Here is a 24,124-nt window from a genome sequence, read left to right on the forward strand (position 1 = left end):
TACCCCACTAGTTACATCTTGCCAAACAGAAAAGAACCATTTATTCCGACTCTCTGCCTTCTGCCAGTTAGCCAATCCTCTATCCAAGCTAATAGATAACCCCTAACCCCATGCGATCTTACCTTGTGTATTGACCTTTTGTGCATCACCTTATCAAATGCCTTCTGGAAGTCCAGATATACTAAATCTGCAGGATCCTCATTATCCACTTGGCTTGTTACATCTTCGAAGAACTCTAGCAAATTAGTCAAACACTATTTAACCTTCATAAAACCATGCTGACTCTGATGGATTGTGTTTTGGCTTTCCAAATGTCCTGTTATTGTTTCCGTGATAATGGAGTCTAACAATTTCCCAACGACAGATGTTAAACTAACTGGTCTATAGTTTCCTACTTTCTGCCTCCCTCCCTTTTTAATATGGGCATTACATTAGCATTTTTCCAATCCACCTGAACCTTTCCCGCATTCAGTGAATTTTGGAATATTATAACGAATAGATCCACTATCTCCACTGCCACTTCCTTTAAGGCACTAAGATGAAGGCCATCAGACACTGGGGTCTGCCTTCAATCCCAATAGTTTGTTTTGTATTTTTTCCCCTATTGAAGAAGTTCCTCCCTTTCTATTACTTCTACATTACCTGTTACTATTGGGAGTGTGCTAGTGTCCTCCACCATGAAAACTGGGGCAACATATTGATTTAGCATCTCTGCCATTTCTGTGTTGCCTACTATTACTCCCCGGTCCCATCTTCCAATGGGCCAACATTCACTTTAGCTACTCTCTTCCCTTTTATATATTTATAGAAGCTTTTGCTATCCTTTTTTTATATTTTGCGCTAGTTTTTAAAAATAATTTTCTTTTGTTCTTTTTATTACTTTTTTAAAAACCCTTTGTTGATTTTTTAAAGTTTGAAGCCTACTTGTGACAATAAGCGATTTTCATTTCAGAAAAGATTATTCCTTTGCTGAAACTGAAGATGGCTTTCCCATATGTGGAAATTAACCTGTGGGTGGTAACTAGCTGCTGGATTTAGCTCATAGAGTTATATGATATTGGATATTATTTGGGAAAAGAGTTCAGGAAATGGAGGTAATTGGGAACAAGGGGTAACCTCATGAGGTATTGTGTATGTACAGCCATCAGTGATAAGTGTACGGTTGCAGTGTATTAAAGTCCTTCTTGTCATCTGCTTTTTATTTAAGTTAATAAATATTCTTTATTCATTGATCACAAAATGACTGTTCCTCTCTGGTTTGCCTGTCTTTTTGACAATATACCAAATTGCAAAATATACACAACTAAGAACTGATGGTCCAAGTTATCCTTCTGGATTTTAGGGATACCCCTGCATTCAACATCAGCGGGGTACTAAACAGGAGCATAGCCTAAAAATTAGACCCAGATCTTTCAGAGTGAAATCGGGAAACACTTCTACATACAAAGAGCAGTAGAAGTCCTTTTTTATTTATTTCAAAGGACTTGGGGCAGCACGGTAGCACAGTGGTTAGCACGGTTGCTTCACAGCTCCAGGGCCCATGTTTGATTCCTGGCTTGGGTCACTGTCTGTGCGGAATCTGCACGTTCTCTCCATGTCTATGTGGGTTTCCTCCAGGTGCCCCAGTTTCCTCCCACTGTCCAAAGATATGCTGGTTCGGTGGATTGGTCGTGGGTGGGGTTGCGGGGAGGGGTGGAAGTGTGGGCTTAAGTGGGGTGCTCTTTCCAAGGGCTAGTGCAGACTCGATGGGCCCAATGGCCTCCTTCTCCACTGTAAATTCTATGATTCTATGATGTGGATATTTGCTGGCTAGGTCATCATTTATTGCCCACTCCTAATTGCCCTTGAGATGGTGGTGGTGAGCCGTCTTCTTGAACCACAGAAGTCCATGTGGTGTAGGTACGCCCACAGTGCTGTTAGGGAGGGAGTTCCTTAACTTTGACCCAGCATTGGGAAAGGAACAGTGATATAGTTTTAACTTAGGATAGTGTGTGGCTTGGAGGGGAACTTTCAGGTGGTGGAGTTTGTCTGCTGCCCTTGTCTTTCTAGGTCGTAGAGGTTATGCGTTTGGAAGGGGCTCTCGAAGGAGTCTTGATGAGTTGCTGCAGCACATCTGGTAGATGGTACACACTGCTGCCAATGTCTATTGGTGGTGGAGGAATGTTGAAGGTGGTGGCAATTAAGTGGGCTACTTTGTCCTGGATGTGGTGTTAATGCTGCACTCATCCAGGCAAGGGAGAGTATTCCATCACACTCCTAATTTGTGCCTTGTAGATGATGGGCAGATTTGGGGAGCCAGGAGGTGAGTCACTCACTGCAGAATTCCAAGCTTATGGCCTGTTCTTGTAGCCACGGTATTTTTATGGTTTTTGTTTTCAGTTTCTGGTCAATGGTAACCCCCGGGATATTAGTAGAGGGGGATTCAGCAATGGCAGTGCCACTGAATGTGATGAGGAGATAGTTAGATTCTCTCTTGTTTCAGTATTTAAGGAGTCGCACATTGTGAAATCATCAGCGAACATCCCCACTTCTGACTTTATGATGAAAGAAAGTCATTGATGAAGCAGCTGGAGATGGTTGGGCCTAGGTCACTACCTTGAGGAACTCCTGCAGTGATGTCCTGGGACTGAGATGATTGACCTTCAACATCCTTCTTTTCTGCTATAATAATAATGTTTATTGTCACAAGTAGGCTTACATTAACACGACAATGAAGTTACTGTGAAAAGTCCCTAGTCGCCACGTTCCAGCACCTGTTCGGGTATCCTGAGGGAGAATTCAGAATGTCCAATTCACCTAACAGCACGTCTTTCGGGACTTGTGGGAGGAAACCAGAGCTCCCGGAGGAAACTCACGCAGACACGGGGAGAACGTGCAGACTCCGCACAGACAGTGACCCAAGCGGGAATCAAACCTGGGACCCTGGTGCTGTGAAGCCATAGTATTAACCACTATGCTACCGTGCTGTACCGTGCTAGGTGCAATTCCAACCTTGGAGTGCCACACTCCATCAAATGCTGCCTTGATGTCAATGGCAGTCACTCTCACTTCACCTCTTGAGTTCAGCTCTTTTGTCCATGTTTGGCGTCAGGAGCTGAGTGGTCTTGGCAGGTCACAAACTAGGCGTCAATGAGTAATGTATTGCCGAGAAATTTGGAATTCTCTTCTGCAGATGGTCATTGACTTTAGAAGAATGTAAATATTAAATCTAGATTGATAAATTTTGTTAATCTAAGCTTTAAAGGACATGGGGCAAAGCCAGGCTTATATAGATATTTCAATGATAGGTAGAACAGGCTTGAGGGGCTGTTCCTCCACCGCATCATTCTGTGTTTCGATGACTAAGCTTCCAATTTTATTCTTGTTTGCTCTGCAACTGGTTACAGTATATCTTGTTTTAAACTGTAAGGCAGTTTTTCAAAGCAGGTCCGTCTCTACTGTGGAGAACAGCCTTCGGCAATGATGTTAATGCAACGACGCATGCAATTGCTCAAAATTGCATATGTATGGTTTTCTCATTCTATGTTCTCTGAATGTCAGTTTCCAATTTTGCGTGCACATTGCATAATAACCGATAATGTAAGGTAAACTGAAGCACCTGTAAAGATTGGACACACGGCTAGTGACAGACTGTGGTGTTGGAGAGTTCTATAATTTTGCTGCAGATTTTTGCCATAAGTTTACTATGCTGAAAAGTTCTGCTCTTAAAATGTATCCTGGAGAGAATAAAAGCGCAACTTTCATGAACTAATTAGTATTTTATCCTGATTAGTTTAATTTATTGCACCCATTAGTCAGGGTCATATTACTGAGCCACCTCATAAACCACTTATTACGGAGTGAGTGCAAATGTTGTAAATGATTAATTGTGACTCAAGGGAGTAACAGCTGAAAACTGCTTTTCCAAATTCACTATGGATATTCCCATTGTCCTTCTTGCTTGGCTAGTTTTACCATTTCATTCGCACTATAGCGATGGAATGTATTCTCTTCCCAAATTAATTGTTGAATTAATAGTTCATATTTGAGAGATTACACCATGATGAGGGTTTCTCATAAGAATTGTTACTCATTTTTGCCAATGGATGGAAATGTCTTCATTCTCCCAACTGCAAGAAATCGCTGCTGTGAGGTCTCACTCAATTCCGAATGGCTGCACACCCATTGCATAATAACGCCCGCGGTTGACCAAGATCTCTATCTAGCATTGGCTGACTGATATAGCAAATGGAAACATTCATCAGCAGCTTTGCTCAGTCGAGCAACAACCAGATGCTTTTAGCTTCCATTTTCACCTTCTTGCTGCCAAGCTCTTCCTGCATTAATCAGCAAGGGAGACAATGCCCTCATAAAGCAAAGGCTGCATTTAAAATGGCTTTGTGCTGCATGAAATGGACTTGCGGAATCCCAACTGTTCGGCTGTTCACTGAAACTTCGCCGGACAATATTGCTTGGAACAATTAATCTTGAACTGCACTGGAATATATTGATGACAATCCCTTACATCATGCACGCTAATTGAATGGCACACACATTATAAATATGGCCAAGCTGGCCGTTAATAGGTCTAGGCAGCGGGCGGTCAAGGCAGTCATCTGTCCCACATGTTGGCGTCTCTTCCATGGCTATGTTCACTTCCAGGTGCCCCTGGAAAGGCCTTTACACACCTCCAATTCTGGCCTCTTCGATTTTAGTCCATTGGTGGTCATACATTCAGTTGCCTAGGCCCTAAGTTCTGGAATTTCCTTCCTAAACCCCTCCGCATTTTTGAGGGCACAGCAGATAGGGGGCATTTCTCAGAGGATGAGTACAAAGATGAGGCCTTGAGTGCCTGACCAAGTTGAAAGACTCCTGTTGAGAGGCAAAAAAAACTTCTGTCGCAGTGGCACTTCACAAGGACTTTGTCAAGGGTGGATGGATGGAGGTGAGGCTGCCCCCATCAGAAGTGCCCTGAGCGGTGCTTCCAGATTGCGGCACAAGAGCCATTTGGTCCTCCCTGCCTTCTCGTGTGGTCCCAGGAGCTGAGTTTGGGCCCATGTTCCCAGTCCCCTGCACAAGATGCAGAAGAGACCAGAACTGGAGGCCATGGCTGCTGGCACTATCGAAGCCTTCCACACCCAGTGGACACCATGGGAACTGGGGTGCATTATCAATCCCTTTAATCACATTTTGTTTGGATGTTTTAAGTTTCCTTTGAGATTCTGTTTACTTTGATGCAGTATCTCTTGAAGGAACTGAATTTTTAATTTATCTCACAGTTTGTTGATTTTGGTTAGTTGGTCAGCAAAAAGAAGTATATTATGACGATGTATTCAGTGCTGGTGGGCTGGTTCTTCTAGTTGAGGCTTTTTATTAATGCACTGGTAGCCACGTATTGTTACAATTTCACATTCAGCACTTTCTCAGCTGGTGAAAACATAATTTTTCTGAGGGTGAGACAGGAAATCGGTTTTCTCAGGGTAGAAGCAACTCCACATACCCCGCTCTTCCTAGGGTGAATTTATCATTAGCCATACAGTGACAGGGTGGACGTTAGCACGGTGGTTAACATTGTTGCTTCACTGCGGCAGGGCCCCAGGTTCAATTCCCGGCATGGGTCACTGACTGTACGGAGTCTGCACATTCTCCCGTATCTGCGTGGGTATCCTCCCGGGCGCTCCGGTTTCCTCCCACAGGTCCTGAAAGAGACGTGCTTGTTAGTTGAATTGGACGTTCTGAATTCTTCCTCAGTGTACACAAACAGTAGCTGGAGTGTGGCAACTAGGCAATTTTCACAGTAACTTCATTGCCTACTTGTGTGGCATTAATAAAGATTGTTATTATTTGGGAAGAAAAATGTAGATTTTAATTTCTTAAAAGCCTGGAGTTCCAATGCTGGTGGAGGTGGATGGAGATTAGGCATGAAACAATGAAAATTATTAAGATAGTTCTGACACTGAGAACCTGGAATACTTCATAGTCGGAAGCCCTGGAGGTGCAAACCGTGGATGCAACCGTCAGCATGTTCTCTGATCTGCACATCATCGTCCTGGCTCTGAGCTCAGGGTCCTAGAGCCAGGGCGACGGGGGGGACTGGGAGCTTGGGCACACACCAACTCCTGGAACCTTACGGCTACGCAGGGAGGACCAAACGGTCCTCGTGGAAGAGGATGAGCAGCAGCTGCAGCCATCTGGAAGCACCTCTCAGGGCGCTTCTGATGGGGGGCAGCCTCTCCTCCATCCACCTGTCATTGATGCAATCCGCTGCAGTGCCGTTACGACAGAAGGTTCTCCTGCCTCTTCTAATGTAGTGGGCCATTCAAGGCCTTGGCTGCACAGAGGATGCCTGGCAAAGCCACCCAGGGCAAGGGAAGTACCAGATCAGCAGCATCTCTCCTGTGCAAATCTGCTTGATTGCTTCTCTTTCCACAAACATTCAAACCCTCCACCACCGATGAACAGTAGCAGCTGTATGTACCATCTACAAGATGCACTGCAGTAACTCATTAAGGTTCCTTAGACGACACCTTCCAAACCCACGACCACTATCATCTAGAAGGACAAGAGCAGCAGATACCTGGGAACACCACCACCTGGAGGTTCCCCTCCAAGTCACTCACTACCCTGACTTAGAAATATATCTCCGTTCCTTCACTGTCACTGAGGCAACATCCTGGAACTCCCTCCCTGATAGCACTGGATGTACCTACAACTCAAGGATTGCAGCAGTTGAAGAAGGCAAATCACCACCACCTTCTGAAGGGCAACTAGGGTGGGCAATAAATGCTGGCCTAACCAGCGACGCCCATATCCCGTAAATTAGTTGAATAAACTCCAAGCGAGGAAGGAGTACACCAGAGCACTCAGAAACACATCAAAAGAACTTCACAGTAGTTACCAAGGGGGACACATTGGTGAGTAGCTTACTCTTGTGAATATAAGTGACCAATGTATGTTGTAAAAGTTTGTAAAAGCCACACCTCATAGCTCCTCATTCTGCTATTTTCATACTGTGCTGTAGCTGGCGGACTTGTATCGGGAGATAGATGAAAGCTTGATAATATCAATGCAGGGCAGGATGCCTCATGTGTTAATGCGTGGAAGAGTAAGTGTGTCGTCATGATGGTGACATGTGTCACACATTACACATGGACAAAGTTTTGGAAACATGCTCTAATGCCAGGACTTCTGGGACTACTGAAACCTATGCCTTATTAAGCCATCCCTGGTGTCATGGCCATCCACGGGATCAGGGCCAGAGTCTCCCACCTGAACGTCACAATGTTCCCTCACCCCATCACTGCCCTCTTCCCATGGGGAATAGTCCCTATCTACTGTGCCTGCAGAAATACCGAGGGGTTCAGGAAGAGAATTCCAAAACTTCGGGCCGAGGCAGCTGACCACCAATAGCTGAGCATTTGAAATCGGGGATGCACTGGAGGCCAGAATTGGAGGAGTGCAGAGGTTTTGGAGAACTGTAAAGCTGGAGGAGGTTACAGACGCACAGGAGGTTACAGGGAAGGTGAAGCCATGGGGGATATGAAAACAAGGATGAGAATTTGAAATTGAGGCATTGCTGGACCAGTTGCCAGAACAGGTTATCAATCGCACGGATGATTGGTGAATGGATTTTGTACAAGTTAGGAGATGGGCAGCAGGATTCTGAATGAGTTCAAATTGATCAAGGGTGGCAGATAGTTATCTTCATAATAAAAGTAAAACCTGTATCTATGTAACGCCTTTCACAACAACAAGATGCCCCAAACTATTTGCAGCTGGTTAAGTGCTTTTGAAGTGTATTCCTTGTTGTATTGTAGGAAATCTGACAGCCTAATTGTGCTCATCAAACTCCCACCGGCCACAATGTGTAAAGTATAAAACACAGCAAGCCGATTGGTAGGGTGAACGCTGGTTTGTTCGCGGTCATAAGAAATCTGCCGATGGCAGCAGAAACACGCACAGTAGAAACCCCATTGGGATAACCAACATGCCGGTCCCTGTCTGGGCCGGCCTTTATACTAGATTATTATGAGCCCCAGCTGGGTGGATCTACTCCTACTACTGGGGAAGCTCATATTCCATGGTTGCCAAAGGGGGATCAATCTGGGCATCCATTTGGGGGTTATTACACTCCTCCCCCCACCAAGTCCGAAGGATCCCCCTCTGCAACCGAGGAGGCCTTCTGCACCACTTTGCACATGGATGAGCTTCTGCCAATGACAAGTCTGGGTCGGGTGGCATATAGCAATTTGCCAATCATCTTTTTCGAGACAACTGTCAAAGGAAGATCAATCTAGGTATCCCCATGGGCCTTGTGGGGATTATTTCAATAATCTGCCTTTGTGATGTTGATTTAGGAATAAATATTGGCCAATACAACAGGATAACGGCACTTCTTTGCAAAAGTGCCATAGTGTCTTTTAGATCCACCTGAAAGCAGACAGGACCTTGGTTTAACATCTCATCCGAAGGTGACAGTGCAGCGCTCGTTCAGTATGGCGCTGGAATGTCAGCCTGACATTCTGTACTCAAGCCTGATTTTCAACCCAGAATCTCCTGGCCCAGTGGCAAGAGTGCTTCCAACTGAACCCCAGTTATAGGCCGGAATTCTCTGGCTGTTCGCTGATGGTGGGATTCTCTGGTGCCTACGGTAGCGCATCCCGCCCGTGGGTTTCCCAATGGCGTGGGGTGGCTTCAATGGAAAATTCCACTGACAGCAGCGGAAAAAGAGAATCCCACCACCAACGAACAGAATAGCGCACCGCCTCCCGCTGCTGAGAAACATGCGGCTGGGAGGCCGCAGAATCGCGCCCATAATTGTTTAGCAAAGTGTTCAAGCAGACCATATCACAGTGGAGCTTTTGTGAAAGCAGGTGTACTCGTAAATAATTTTAAATAACTTAGCAAGAACGCGACGCTGATCTTTCTTGACTGATTAGCCGTGCGCACTAAGATTCCTTCAGGGATGACTGGAGAGATGATCTCTCAGAAGTTGAGAAGTTCATGCCTGCACAATAAACACTTCAACAACACACACACACGAATGGATGAGCATGTGTCAATTTATTGTAGACTTTACAACATGGCTACATACCTTTTAGTTCATTATTGGCATTGGATGGTGGTCATTAATTTTAATTTGCAGATGAAAACTATTTTCTGAGCTCCAGCTGATCCCACAGTGCAGCTGCAGTGTTGCACAATGAAACCCAACATGGATCGGTGAACTCATACAGGGGCATTTTAAATCATACAGGGGTATTTTAAATCACAGAGGGGTATTTTAAATCACAGGGGGGCATTTTGAATCTGATAATGCTTCTTTCTCACTTTCCTCATGCCCATTTACCATCTGCTAAGTATTAGAATAGCTCTATATGTTCCCCGCTCAATAAAACCCAATTTCTTGATGCCTAAGCAGCACAGTGACTGCAGTAATTACTAACTATATAGCCTTTGCCATTGAGGGTGGTACGTGAGATTTAATTTACTATGGGTTTACAGCACATACAGGCCTCGGGGAACTCTTCCCATTGTTCCGAGGTGCATGAGTCACACAGGATTTAGCTCAACATTCAGCTCGCATCCTGAACACAAGAGTTTTTTTTCTCGGCGACAACAAAGAAACTTGTGTGAGGCTTCATTCGAAAAGAGGATTGACTGGCACCAGCTGAGGTCAATCTCGTCAGTTAGCATTTACTCAACTATGAATAAGGCATGTTCGTTCAAAGCTCCTGCCTCATATCCATCCGTTTGCCACACACATTGATTATTTTTTGTCCGCAATTTACAGTTTGATTTATCGTAGGCATGACATGAGGTTTATATTTATGGGTAAGAGTACATTGTCAGACTAGGAGGCCTTCATTATAATCCCCGGTGTTGCTTCAACAAATTGAATACATTTAAAGAGACACTAGGTAGAACAAAAGCCATTATAGAAGTGGTTTTCCTCATATCCACTTCTGCAGCTGAATGCCCTGGCCTAGCTAATCTCACTGCCTGGTTGGAATGTAATTTGAGGAACCAATCCTGTAAACAAAGCCGGCCCGTGTCTCTATAAACATGCTCAGAGTTTACATAGGAAAATACCAGGTGAGAAGCAAACTACATAAATGCCACCACAAAGGTGTATTCTTAGACAAACACAAGGCATTCCACTATTTCTGGCCTCAAAAGGTTGTTCACGCACTAACTTGTAAGATAGATATTTCAGTGTTTTTAGGATGGTTGGTGCATGATGGCAATGGAGTTAGCATTTCTCTTCAAATAATAATTTCATTACATTTTTAAGATGTTCCAAAGTATTGTGAAAATGAAGGTTACTGCAGTGATTGCCCTATTGAGCTTTACTCACACAAGGTGATGGATTTTCTTTACCGGTGCCTTGATCGCAATTGAGGCCAACGCTTCCACCTGGAGACCACCTAACAAGGCCAGTGCTCAGAATGGATAGTGTACAACCACCCACACATTTGCATCTCAGTTTTGAAAAACTTGCAACATAGAAATTCGGAGCAGAAGCAGGCAATTCAGTCCTTTGAGCCTGCTCCACCATTCAATCAGATCATGGCTGATCTCTTCCTGGTCTCAAATCTACCTCCCTACCTGTTCCCCATATCCCTTTAACACATTTTTAAAATCAGAAATATAACTATCTCCTTCTTGAAACCATTTAATGATTCGAATTCCACCGCACTATGGGGCAGCGTGTTGCACAAATTCACCACCCTCTGCGAGAAGTAGTGCCTCCTCATCTCAGTTTTAAATCTACCGCCTCTCTATATCTGTGACCTATTGTTCTAGAGTGCCCCACAAAGGGGAACATTTGGTCTACATTGACTTTATCAATCCCTTTTAGTATTTTGTGTAACTCGATCAGGTCCCCTCTCATCCTTCAAACCTCCAGCGAGTATAAGCCCAAACTGTTCAATCTCTCTTCATACTTCAACCCCTTCATCCCTGGAATCAAACTGGTGAGCTTCCTCTGAACTGCTTCCAAAGCTGCCACACCCTTCCTCAAATAAGGAGACCGAAACTGGACACAATACTCCAGATGCGGTCTCGCCAATAAGCAGCAGTGGAACACCTTTAAATGATGAATAGAAAGGCTGATGAATCAAGTGCCTTCCCATAAGTGTAAAAATGAGTGTATTAAAGGTCGAGTAGGTCAATAGAAATTGGATCAAATTTGAAACTAAAATAGAAACATTTCATACTTGCAGGGTTGATAAAATAAGGAATGGCAAGACAAACATAAATACAAGAAAGCTACAAAAAGAACACTTAGAAAAAGCAAGAAGGAATTTGAGAGAAAACTATGAAGGACAATAAATCAAAAAGATTTCAATAGGTACAATAATCGTAATAGACATGGATATTTGTGCTAATATGTGAAGGCGGCAAACTTGCAGTGATGAATGAGGAAATGATAGGGTATTAAACAAATAATTAGCATCAGCTTCCACACAGAATATAGATACTGAAGTTGTGGTACAAAAAAAGGTTCATATGGAACAACTGATGGAGATGGTTATTTAAAAACCAGCTAGCACTAAAGCAGTAATTTAAAGCTAAGGTCGATAAATAATTACCGACTGTGTTAGGAAAACAACGGTAGTTTTAAGGGAATTGAATTTGCTTTGGCAAACATTAGAAATCAGGTATAGATTTAAGTGGGTTTAGTTTCATGTTTATATGCCTGGAGGGGTAAAACCTATAGTTAGATTCATGCTGGACAAAGGTCTTTGTATATGAGGGTTGGTTAAGTTCCAACTGTGTTTCTGTTGTGCTTAATGAGGACTATGATGTGAAGACTAAATAAAGCTGCAATGGTTGCTTAGCAACTGGGACCTTATAAGTAAGAGAAGCTTTTAAGTTTTATTTTAGCTAATTTGATTGTAGTTGGAGATAGGTAGTGAGAGAGATAGAAGCTCTCAAAGCTCTGCTAGGAGCTGTTGGTTTGGAAGGCTAGAGAGGGAACATCTCTCTTAACTTTTCTAGAAGAAAAGCCGTACATGTAGTAACAATTAAGAAAACAAGTCCAGAGATTTGAAGAGCAGCTATTTAAGGAAATGAGAGAAATCAAGAGAAGGCTGAGATTAAAGGTACTAGAACAGAGAAGTGTTCAGTAAAAAGACAGACAGAGCTGAGAAGAAGGTTGAGATGCTGAAAAGACATCTGAAGTGATTTCCAAGTTTATGAAATTTTACTACAGCCTATGGAACAGGAGTTGAACTTACTAAGGAAATCGGTGGCTGGATCTTGGAATTTGTGTAAAAGCAGTTAAAACAAAGTAAACATAAAAGGGGGTTATGTAAAATCCTGGACTGGATTCGCTGTTCAAAGTGGAGTAGAAGCTTTGTTTGAAAGTGTCACTTGAAAATCCTTTTTGGAATGCAAACCACCAAGGGAAAGTACTATTATGAGAAAAGATTTTAAAGCTTGTTTTGGGAATGGAGTTTGGAAACTTACTCGTGACAATCAGCTGGGGGGCTTCTGAGCAAACATCCGCAAACGTTCACCTGGGGTTCAAAATGGCGAGTCAACTTGCCCACAATCATCTTGTGTGCTTAAAAGGCACTTTCTGTTAATGAGACCATTGTAGATTAATATGTATTTTGTAATTGGTGTTAAATCCTAAAACCTGTGTGTAATTGTTAAGCTAAGGAGGGGGTGGGGAAGTAAAGGCGTATTGTATCATAATCCAAATTTTTCAGGTTTATTAAATGTTTTTTTCTTGTTGTTAAAAAAGAATTAGCTGTCCTGTGACTCTTTTCCTCCAAGTTTCATAAAATAAAAGTTACGGTCTTTTGAGCCAGCATTCCATTTTGGGATCTTCCCATCCAGTTATAACATCAACTTGGATCGGAACAACAAATAAATAAATCTAGACATAGAAGTTAAGAGAATAATTTCGAAATTTGATGATGAAATTGTGAAGAAGATCATGGAAAATTGTGAGGCGACATAGGTAGGCTAGTAGAATGGATGAGTAAGTTGCGCTTTAAAATGAAAACATGAATATGTCATAACAATAGAATAAAGAAAGTACATGTCTGAAATGATAGGATTAAAATGGAATAATGCAATCTTGCATGCTATTTAAAACATGTCTTTTCCAAATGTTTCTCCCCTCGGTAAAGCTATTCTAGATTCTGCTCACACCTCATTGGCTGTTGGAGATAGGTAGTGAGAGAGAAGGAAGCTCTCACAGTCTGCCTAGGAGCAGTTGGTTTAGAATGCTAGAGAGGGAACATCTTTGATTTGATTTCATTTGATTTATTATTGTCACATGTATTGGTATACAGTGAAAAGTATTGTTTCTTGCATGCTGTACAAACAATGCATACCGTACATTGGGAAGGAAGGAGAGACTGCAGAATATAGTTTAAAAGAGTTAGAATGAAGTTTTAGAAGCATAGAACGAGAGTAAAGGATAGAATTAGAGGGTATGCTGGGCACAGCTTGCAAGAAGTCACCTTGCTCCGGCGCTGTCTCTCTCAACTTTGCTGGAAGAAAAGTCATACATGTAGTAACAGTTAAGTAAACAAGTACAGATATCTGAAGTGCAGCTATTTAAGAAAACAATTTAAGCTGCCAAGGCGAAAATATCTGAATTTTCCCTTCTCTCTCCTCCTTTAAATGATCCTTAAAATATATCTCCGTGACAAATGTGGGTCCCCCTCTCCTAATATCTGCAAATGTGGCTCAGGTTTGGAAATTTTTTAATGATGATGCTCTCGTTAAGCTCCTTTGACAATTTCACGTACTGTCGAGATGCTATATCGAGCTGCAATTGGAGAGATGTGTGGTTCATATTCAGTTTTGTGTACGAGTGGCCCCCAGCTAGCTTCACGTGGAGCTATCCTCCACACGTGTCATGGGATAAAATCGTCGCACAGGTGAACCAACATATCCATCTTCAACACTGGGTTCACTGGTGCAGCCACTCTGCAAATTGGAGCGGGCCTATGATGTTCAAGCTCTCCAGGTGCCATAACTCAGCTTCCACATTCAGGAGCAAGGCGTAGTAGACCAGTCGTGCTCTGAAGTATTTGGGCTCGTCTTCAGGGTCAACGTAGATTCATGCCTTGGCCACTTTTCTTTTACCCAGGCCCTCCTGGAGTACCTTCAGATATTTTCCAAAGACCTCATGTAGGCTGCCGGTGCCTATCCGAATAATCTACTGCTAGTCCAAACAAAGTGTTTGCAGTCAATCACGGCCCATCAGATTGGGTCCTAGCCCCTATACCAATATTAACGGCAGTTTGACTGTCTGTTGCCTGTGGGTCACCGGGGTCCTATAATGTTCAGCTGTGCCCCAGTATACATCGCCAATCTGGCCTTGCTATCACGTATGCTCAAAGGCAGGATTCCCCTGCAAAGTCGGCCAAAGGTCTGCTGACCGATAATGGAAACGGCAGCCCCCATGTCTATCTCCATTACTAAGGGGTGCCCGTTGATTTGCAGTTTGATGTGAATCGGTGCCACTTTAGGGGTCGTGAGGAATCAATTGCATCAAGTCATCCTCCTCAGGGTGGACCACGTGCAAAGCCTTGGCTCGAGGTGACCTTATCGTCTGCTTACGGCAACATGTTCTTTGCCGATTCTGGTGACCTTGGCTGCCGCATGTCTGTGACCTTAGGCTTGGCAATGGCACTGGAGCATCCTGTCGTCATTCGGTGAGGTGTCATACTGGTCTGTAGTGGGGCTTGACCATTGTGTCCGGATGTGTTGTTGCGCAGTTCGTTGGTGTTTTGGTGGTCATCTGGTCATGTGAGCACTGCCCTGAGAGGGCACTGTATTCATGAACGGGGATTGACCAACACTATGGATGCTGTAGTTAACAGAACCCTGGATTTCTTGGAACCCCTTCTCTGCATTCTCAGGGGACAGGGTTAGCTTGATGACTCTTTTCAAGTAGGCTTCACCAACAACTTACTCTGTTAATCCCACACACCAAATGGTCCCTTAACATCTCCAAGAGTGATTGACCAAACTCACAATGCTCAACCAGCCTTTGGAGCCATGTTAGAAAGTCCGTAACTGATTCCCCCGGAATCCGTGCAGCAGTGTTAAATCGGTACTGTTGCATAATCCCGGTGGTTTTGGGTCATAATGATTGGATACCAACTCCATCAGTTCATCAAAGGACTTTGAATCCGGGGCATCCTGGTACGTTAGACTTTTAATTATGACAATGGTTGGGGCCCCACAGTCAGTCAGGACGATTACCATCCGATCCTCTCCACTGATGCTGTCAGCCTGGAAAAAGTACCGCATTTTGCTCACGCATTAGGCCCTACCCTCCAGGCCTGAATCAAAGGCCTCTAACTTTCCAAAAAGCAGCATTTTCAAACTCTATTGAACACGTTGCTGTGCGGCAATATCCCGATGTGGTTGGCACGTCCAGAACCATAATCACTGTTTTTAACCTCGTTGCCAGTATAAACACCGGCAAGTAGTTGAGTAAACGGTAGCTTATTCAGGGTCAAAGGAAATGGTCGCTATGGCGGCATATACATACAGGTCGCAATTTAATGGTCTTGTCGTGCTCAACTTTGGACCAGGCTGTTGAATCTTGCGAGAGGACTGTGGGAGAAAACCGGAGCACCCAGAAGAAACTCACACAAACACGGAGAGAATGTGCAAACTCCATGCAGACAGTCACCCAAGTCTGGAATTGAACCCAGGTCCCCAGTGCTGTGAGGCAGCTGTGCTAACCAGTGGGCCATCGTGCCGCCCCTTACCGCCAGCCATTGGTGTGTTTAGAAGGATTTACAGATTGACCCGCTTGACCTGTTTTCCCACATTATGAATGCACCTTTCTTGGCTATCAGGTCCTGGGGTGGGGCTCAATCCCAGAGCTCCTGGCTCAGAGGCAGGGACACTACCCACTGTGCCAGAAGACCTCCTGGCTATTTTATGCTAGGTCTGATATTTGACTCCTGGTAAAATTCCAAATTTGGAATGTCTGCTGGGCTGATCCTAGCTAGCCCATGATTCATTTCCATTACCGCATCAAATTTGTGGGTTTGGTTTATTTGAGCAATGAGCATAAACTCCCAGCTACAATATAATAATAATCTTTATTATCTTACATCAACACTGCAATGAAGTTACTGTGAAAAGCCCCAAGTCGCCACACTCCGGCACCTGTTCGGGTACACAGAGCAAGAATTCAGAATGTCCAATTCACCTAACAGCACGTCTTTTGGGACTTGTGGGAGGAAACTGGAGCACCCGGAGGAAACCCACGCAGACACGGGGAGAACGTGCAGACTCCGCACAGACAGTGACTCAAGCCGGGATTCGAACTTGGGACCCTGGTGCTGTGAAGCAACAGTGCTACCTACTGTGCTACCCTGCTGCCCTGCTATGTGCAGGAGTGACAAGTGAACTTCTATATTTGATATACTCCATTGCTTAATTATTTTGTAATATGTGCTGAGCGATTGGGAAAGCCTGAATCTCTCGTTTTGAGAGAGAATATAAGAACAGGAATAGAAAAGGGATGGTTAGCTTATGAGGGCAGGGGAACTTTTCTGGAGTTGCACCACTACTTGCTTAGCACTTGGCCCATCGCCTTTTATGCTGTGGCAATTTTTTTTGTGATATTCCCAAAGATCAATTTCCTTACAGGTGCACAATGATCATTTAACCTGTCCGTTGGCCTACACTGACAACTGAAAGAAAGCAACCGTACCTAGGTATGGCTGTTAGATACTTAGGATGGTTCAGAAAGGTCATTATAATATTTGTGCTGGTTAGTGAAGGCGAAATGGTTCCTGGAAGGAGCAGCTCTGCTCTATTTCTGTGAAATGTCCCTGGAACAGAAACTCCTACTGGGATAGCAACTAAAAATCGGGGAAGCAAAGCTCCTGGGAAAAGGTTTCTCAGAACAACAACAGTAGCAGTGAAAATTACACCCAGCACAAACCTAAAGGAAAATTACAACTTTCAAATATTTTTTAAGAACAGCAAATCTCTAATGCTGGCCTCCTGTCAGAGCAGGAATTGCTCCCCTCAAGCTCTGTTTAATGCAGGTAAACTCCAGAAATCGCATGGTCCAGTGAGAAGGTTAGTAAGTTGCATGCATTCTTCTAGACACTAAAGTTTAATCAAAAGGACCAACTGGAAAATTATGCGCAGTAGAAATAGGAGGAATGGGCAGGTCATCGTACGAGGAAACGTTGGAGAGGTTAGGTTTGTAAGAAGAGTAAGAGATAACTTGATCAAAATCTTTAAGATCCTTAGGGATATTGATGGGGTGAAGGTGAAAAGGATGTTTCCCCTTGTCAGAGAATCTAGAACCAGGGGTCACTGTTTTTTAAAAAAGCGTCGCTCATTTAAGACAGGGATGTGGGAAAATGTAGGGCTGAATTCTCCGCCATCGGGATTCTCCGTTTTGTCGGCAGCCCGGGAGTTTCCCAGCGGCGTGGGTCTGCCCCACAATGGGAAACCCCATTGGCCAGCTGGCAAAACAGAGAATCCCGACGGCGTGCTGCATCAGAAATCTGGTGCGGCGGGACGGAGAAACCTGCCCCATGGTCTCTCAGAGGGTTGTGAGTCTCTGGAACTCTTCCTCAAAAGGCAGTGGAAGCAGCGTTTTGAATATGTTTAAGTCAGAGGTAGACAGGGGGGTGAAAGGTTATCGGGCTAGACTGGAACGTCGGGTTGAAGGTACAATCAGATCAGCCATGATCCTATTGAATGGCGGAGTAGGTTTGAGGGGCCGAGTGGCCTACTCCGGCTCCTAATTCGTATAATGGGTGGAACGTCAGCAAGATTGCTCTCAAACACCCATTCCATTTTGGTACCGCCAGAATATACCACCTAATACATGTAAGAGCATAAAAACAGAAAGAATTGAAAGTGTAGGGGAGGTCAGTCGGATTTCCGATTTCTAGCATTTAGTTTGATTTTTCTGCATTGATGGACTTGTTGGATATTGTTTTGTATATAACAATATAAACTGAGGAATATAAACTGATGGGTGCAGTTAACATGACCAATGATTTGTTATGTTGTAGGTGTAACATAAGCGGCTTCCTTGTGGTGCAATTGACAAAGGAAGGTTCAGACATGGAGTTAACTTCAACACGTTTATTAAACTATTTACATTTACACTTCTATTACTCGGGTTCGACACTACTGCTAATCCTACTATAGCTACCCAGACAGACTAACCAGTTTGCTACAATCCACGTGGTGGGTGTAATATTGAATCAACCCTATGTCTCTACTCACTGACTGTCTCCACTGGAAAAAGAGAGATCATGTGTGCAGTGTCCATATATATGATGTGGAGATGCCAGCGTTGGACTGGGGTGAGCACAGTACGAAGTCTTACAACACCAGGTTAAAGTCCAACAGGTTTGTTTCGATGTCACTAGCTTTCGGAGCGCTGCTCCTTCCTCAGGTGAATGAAGGACCTGGAATCAGGTGATTCCAGGTTTCTCTGGAACAGACCTCTTCATTCACCTGAGGAAGGAGCAGCGCTCCGAAAGCTAGTGACATCGAAACAAACCTGTTGGACTTTAACCTGGTGTTGTAAGACTTTGTACTGTCCATATATATGGGTTGATGTAATGCCCCCAGTGGTAGTGTCACCTCTGTGTGTATCGTGAATGTCTATTGGTCGTGTCCTATCTAACTGATCTATTGGTTGTGTGATGTTTCTGGTGCTCCCTCTAGTGTCTAGCTAGCCTACATGCATTTTCATTGATGCACATCACCACAACTATCAAATCAAAGAATCCAACAATTGAATTCTATTTTTTAAATTAAACAAATAAGACAGATGTTTTTGTGATCACAAAGCCCTGTTGACATTGCAGCTCTTGATCAGTCATCTGCAGTAGGCCATACACAACAAATCTACTAAACACTGTGGAAAGACATTCTGCAGCATAATATTCTTTGAAAATCGCAAACTGTGCCAATTACATTTCATTACCAATTACTGAAATGCTGAACTGTCTTCTACAGGCAGTAAAATTCGATGTGCTCTTCTATTTTTGTAACAGTTGTTGCAGGTTGGAATAGTCAACCCAGTTTCTAATGAGTGTAAAATTGTTCACCGCTCTGCACGAATTGCTACTTGCGTTCAGCGGCCATTAGAACGGCTGATGTGTGAAATTAAAAGATTCAATGGGCCTTCCCCTGGCACTGATCCTGGGGCTGAGTAGATGGGCTTTATTGTGCATTTGGCTGTACTCCGTCTCGTTTGAGTTATTCATTTCAAGACTTTACTTTTAATCAACCTCCTCAATTGCTGGACCAGAAGATGCACCTGCACCAGAAGGACATCCGCCAATACCAGGAAAGCCACCAGTACCCCGATATAGCTTTGAGATAATAGGATTGCAGATATTCCCGAGCTCCTTCTGTCGGTGTTCGTACTCGTCCTTTTTGAGTATGATGGAGAATTGGCAGTCTATTCTGCGTTTTCTCCCCCTCCCACCACCCCGACTGAAGTCAACGGAAATACAAAACAGGTGGACGATTCCCTGTCATCCATTTTATAATATTACCCATTCTGTGTCCAAAGTGGAAGAGTTACATTCCTTAGCGCTGAGAGAATATACTGTAAGTTTGAAGTAATGTTAGAGTACCAGAAGCAGTAACACAGGAAACTGGTGGGTGAGATGGGGCATCAGGATCCCCCTTTTTTATTTATTTACTCCGATTTTCTCCCATTTACTCAGGGTCAGGAGGTCACAACTTCCACTGCAACAGCTTTCTGTGTGGGAAACGAGAGTAGGGTTTGTGATAGTTTTGAACTCCATGTTACTATTGTATTTTTCAGGGATTTGGAGCACAATCTGAACAGAGGTACTGTGCGGTTGCACATAGGTTAATCATACCTATATTCCTTCCTATTTGCAAACCAAATACCATGATACAGTATCTTTTTATTTTATATGAAAATGGGGGGAAATTTAAAGAATACAAAACACTCCTTTCTGCAGTGATGATTCTGAGCACCTCCAAATCAGGGGTGGCTAAAGGTGGGTACCAAGCATTACATAGACATGGCACCTTAACCTCGAGCTTAAAGATAAGATCCACACTCAGTGAATCAGTGGGTGCTCCCCATACTGTCCCATCTGTCCAGCTGCGTCTCTCCTTGTGTAACTACACAGGTACCAACAATCTGAGGCAAATTTACCAGCGATTAGTTTAAATAAATAAATAAAATAAATAATCTTTATTTTCACAAGTAGGCTCACATTAACACTGCAATGAAGTTACTGTGAAAAGCCCTAGTCGCCACATTCCAGCACCTGTTTGGGTACACAAAGGGAGAATTGAGAATTCTCAGCTGGTACGGGAATTGAACCCGCGCTGCTGGCCTTGTTCGGTATCAGAAACCAGCTGTCTAGCCCACTGAGCTAAACCATTGGGAGTGAAATGGCTACTACCAATGGCAGTTTCATGTGAATTCAAATCATTATGAGAAAGGCCTAAAAAAGATTAAGATTCAAGTCCAGCTTAGATTAATGTTTTGGTCAGCTATTTTAAAAAAGAAAGACTTACATTAATAGAGTGACTTTCACAATCTCTGGCCTCACAAAGCACTTTACAGCCAATTACGTATTTTTTGCATCATCGCCATTGTTAATGTGGGAAGCGCGGTCATCAATTTGCGCAGAACAAGATGCCGCAATAAGGATCAAGTGACAATGGCTAGACAATCAGTTTTTGTGTGATGCTTGATTGAGGGTTACGTATTGACGAGGACGCCTCATTTGAAATATTGGGCGGGATTTTCCAGCCTGTTGGCTGGCCCACCTCATCCGCCATCGGTGGGGGGACCTGCCTCGGCAGGGCCGGAAAATCTCACCTGCGATGTCCACTGAATGGAGTCTTCATCTACTATCTCATCCAAAAGCTAAGTTTCATGCCAGCCCCATCGTGTAACAGCTTGGGAGTGGGGTGGGGGAGAGGGGGGAGGGTGGGGGGGGGGGGGTCATAACTTTGAGTTATGTGTTGTCAGAACATTGGTGCTTCAACTTATAAGATTGGTTCCTATTTGGAAACCCTTTCAACAACAACAGGCATTCATATCGCTCATGAGAAGCTGATGTTCATTCAAAATATAACATTTATTTTGCAGCGGGAAATCAAAGTTCCAAGAGGTTGCCATCAAGGAAAAGCATTCAACTATCCCTAATGTTGGCAAAATGTATTTTTTCTGCTCCAGGATGCAATAGGTCATGTGTATAAGAATTCTAGGAATGTTGCCTTGGAGTTTTAATTCAGGTGAACTGAAACATTTGCAATTCCCGTCAGAAAAATAGAGCTTTTAACTGGTGAGCAGATTTTAATTCAATGCTACAATCAACAATGATTATAGAACACAATGCATTGAATGACAATTGAAATGGTACACACAGCAGTTATCAATAGATGCTGTCATGCTGGTCTATGGCATCTTTGTGCATTCTGGCCTGCACATTATCAACACAGTTCCATTACTGCCAACAGCTTTTGATTTGAGTACGTGGACACCAATTACAACAGGTCTAAGAGTCATGATTTTTTAAAAAGGAAGTAACTTCAGCCATTTACCAAATAAATACTCGATCCTATATCAACAACTGCTTAAATGAAGGAGCAGAAAGTGCATTCCAAAAGAAAGAGCCTCAGGTGTAGATACAAGATGTAGAGAACTCAATGAGAGTGAAAGGTGTTGAAAGTCATTCCAGAAAGAGATATGCCTACAAAAGGTAGGCATGGTTACTGACAGCCCATGCCTTTGTTTTTAGTGCATAACAACACAAGAGATTGCCGATACCTGACACACATTTTGAGTTAGTCTTTAAAATTTCAGCAAGTCTGGAACAAAGTGCTCAATATATTTAAAAAGGAATTAATAACATTTCATTTTGGATAAGGACCACTGATTTTATAGCTTGTTTTAACTTATTCCTTCATTAGGTTGCTATTTCTATCAAAACCACATAATCTAAGGCAAAGGTTAGTCTCAGACGGGATATGTGTAGCAGAATCTTGCATTTAAGGAAAAAGAATGAGTCCAAACGTTGATTATTTCAAGAAAATAACGTGTGAAAATGTATGTGGAGTAATGCAAAAAGATATTACATTTTTTCTAATTTATTCATTATTGATTGTTACTTTTGTTACAATGGAACGTATAGTACAAATGTTGACATAGCCAGTTTATTTCTATGCTCTGGACTGTCTCAGAGATTCATCTGCGCGGGGAGAATGTCAGAAATAAGGGGCAGGATTCTCCAGCCGCGTCTGCCCGCTGAACAGAGAATCCCACTCGAGGTCAATGGACTTCTCCATTGTCTTGCCCATGGTGAGCTTGCGACGGGCAGGGTGGAAGAATCCAGTGCAAGCTCAGCAATGTCCAGCACCGCTAACTTACTGGCAAAACACTAATGAAAGAAAGAAATGTGTATAAAATTTGTTCTGCACTGTTAGCCCGACAACGTTCAGGAAATATTTCTTCCCCCCCCCCCCCCCGCCCCAACCACCAACAATAGAGGAGTTTTAAATAGAATGAATGTCTTGAGAAAAATAAATGGTGTACTAAACAGCACAGGCCCATATGATTAGTGTTATCTTGATCTCATGAGTGCCTTCTGTTTATAATCAACCCCCACCCATACCTGTGCCTCCTGTTTGTATCTTATGCCATCGTTTAGTAGGTTATAATATACATTGCCCATGTAAAAACATGCTTACTTGATTAGCTTGAAGTAATTACAATTGTCAATCGTTCACTTAACAATCTTGCAATTAGTTGTTTGGTAGTACAGCTCTGAGAATTGCTGAAAAATGGCAAATATTATCAAAGCTTTTCATCTTGTACTCATCAGGCCAGCTCATAAGGGGTTTCCAACCGTAACAGGGGACCAACAATTTATTATGATGCATGCAAGATGAAAAGTTTTGACAGTATGCGTCTTTTGTCCATCCTTCAATGGTTAATCACCACCCATGAACTATCTGGAACATCATGGCCTCCAATATCCAGCAGTTTCTAATTCTGTAATATATTGGAATAAATACTGGAAGTACAGTTCACTCCTAATACTTATATAATGGCACCTGAATCCTCTACCATTGTGAGATTATAACCTGATAAACACTGATAAATGCTTATGTCGGGGTCAGTGCGAAACCATGCCATGGGTAGGATTCTCCGCACCCTCGCGCCAAAATTGAGGCCGGTGTGAGGGCAGAGAATCGATGTTCCCGCAAGAGCATACCGGCGGCAGTTCACCGATTCTGCGGGCCCCAAAAAGCGGCGTACTCGGGGAGTACCACCTGGGGCCATTGCCAGAGGCCCGCTCAGCCATTCTCTGCTACCGAGCGGCCGAAGTCCCTACAGTGTGGAACTAATGTGCTCCAGCCAGTCGGGATAGTCGCTTAGAACATAGAACATAGAACGATACAGCGCAGTACAGGCCCTTCGGCCCACGATGTTGCACCGAAACAAAAGCCATCTAACCTACACTATGCCATTATCATCCATATGTTTATCCAATAAACTTTTAAATGCCCTCAATGTTGGCGAGTTCACTACTGTAGCAGGTAGGGTATTCCACGGCCTCACTACTCTTTGCGTAAAGAACCTACCTCTGACCTCTGTCCTATATCTATTACCCCTCAGTTTAAAGCTATGTCCCCTCGTGCCAGCCATTTCCATCTGCGGGAGAAGGCTCTCACTGTCCACCCTATCTAACCCCCTGATCATTTTGTATGCCTCTATTAAGTCTCCTCTTAACCTTCTTCTCTCCAACGAAAACAACCTCAAGTCCATCAGCCTTTCCTCATAAGATTTTCCCTCCATACCAGGCAACATCCTGGTAAATCTCCTCTGCACCCGCTCCAAAGCCTCCACGTCCTTCCTATAATGCGGTGACCAGAACTGTACGCAATACTCCAAATGCGGCCGTACCAGACTTCTGTACAGCTGCAACATGACCTCCTGACTCCGGAACTCAATCCCTCTACCAATAAAGGCCAACACTCCATAGGCCTTCTTCACAACCCTATCAACCTGGGTGCCAACTTTCAGGGATCTATGTACATGGACACCTAGATCCCTCTGCTCATCCACACTTTCAAGAACTTTACCATTAGCCAAATATTCCGCATT

The sequence above is a fragment of the Scyliorhinus torazame genome, chromosome 16, assembly GCF_047496885.1.
Source record: "Scyliorhinus torazame isolate Kashiwa2021f chromosome 16, sScyTor2.1, whole genome shotgun sequence".
Taxonomy (NCBI): domain Eukaryota; kingdom Metazoa; phylum Chordata; class Chondrichthyes; order Carcharhiniformes; family Scyliorhinidae; genus Scyliorhinus; species Scyliorhinus torazame.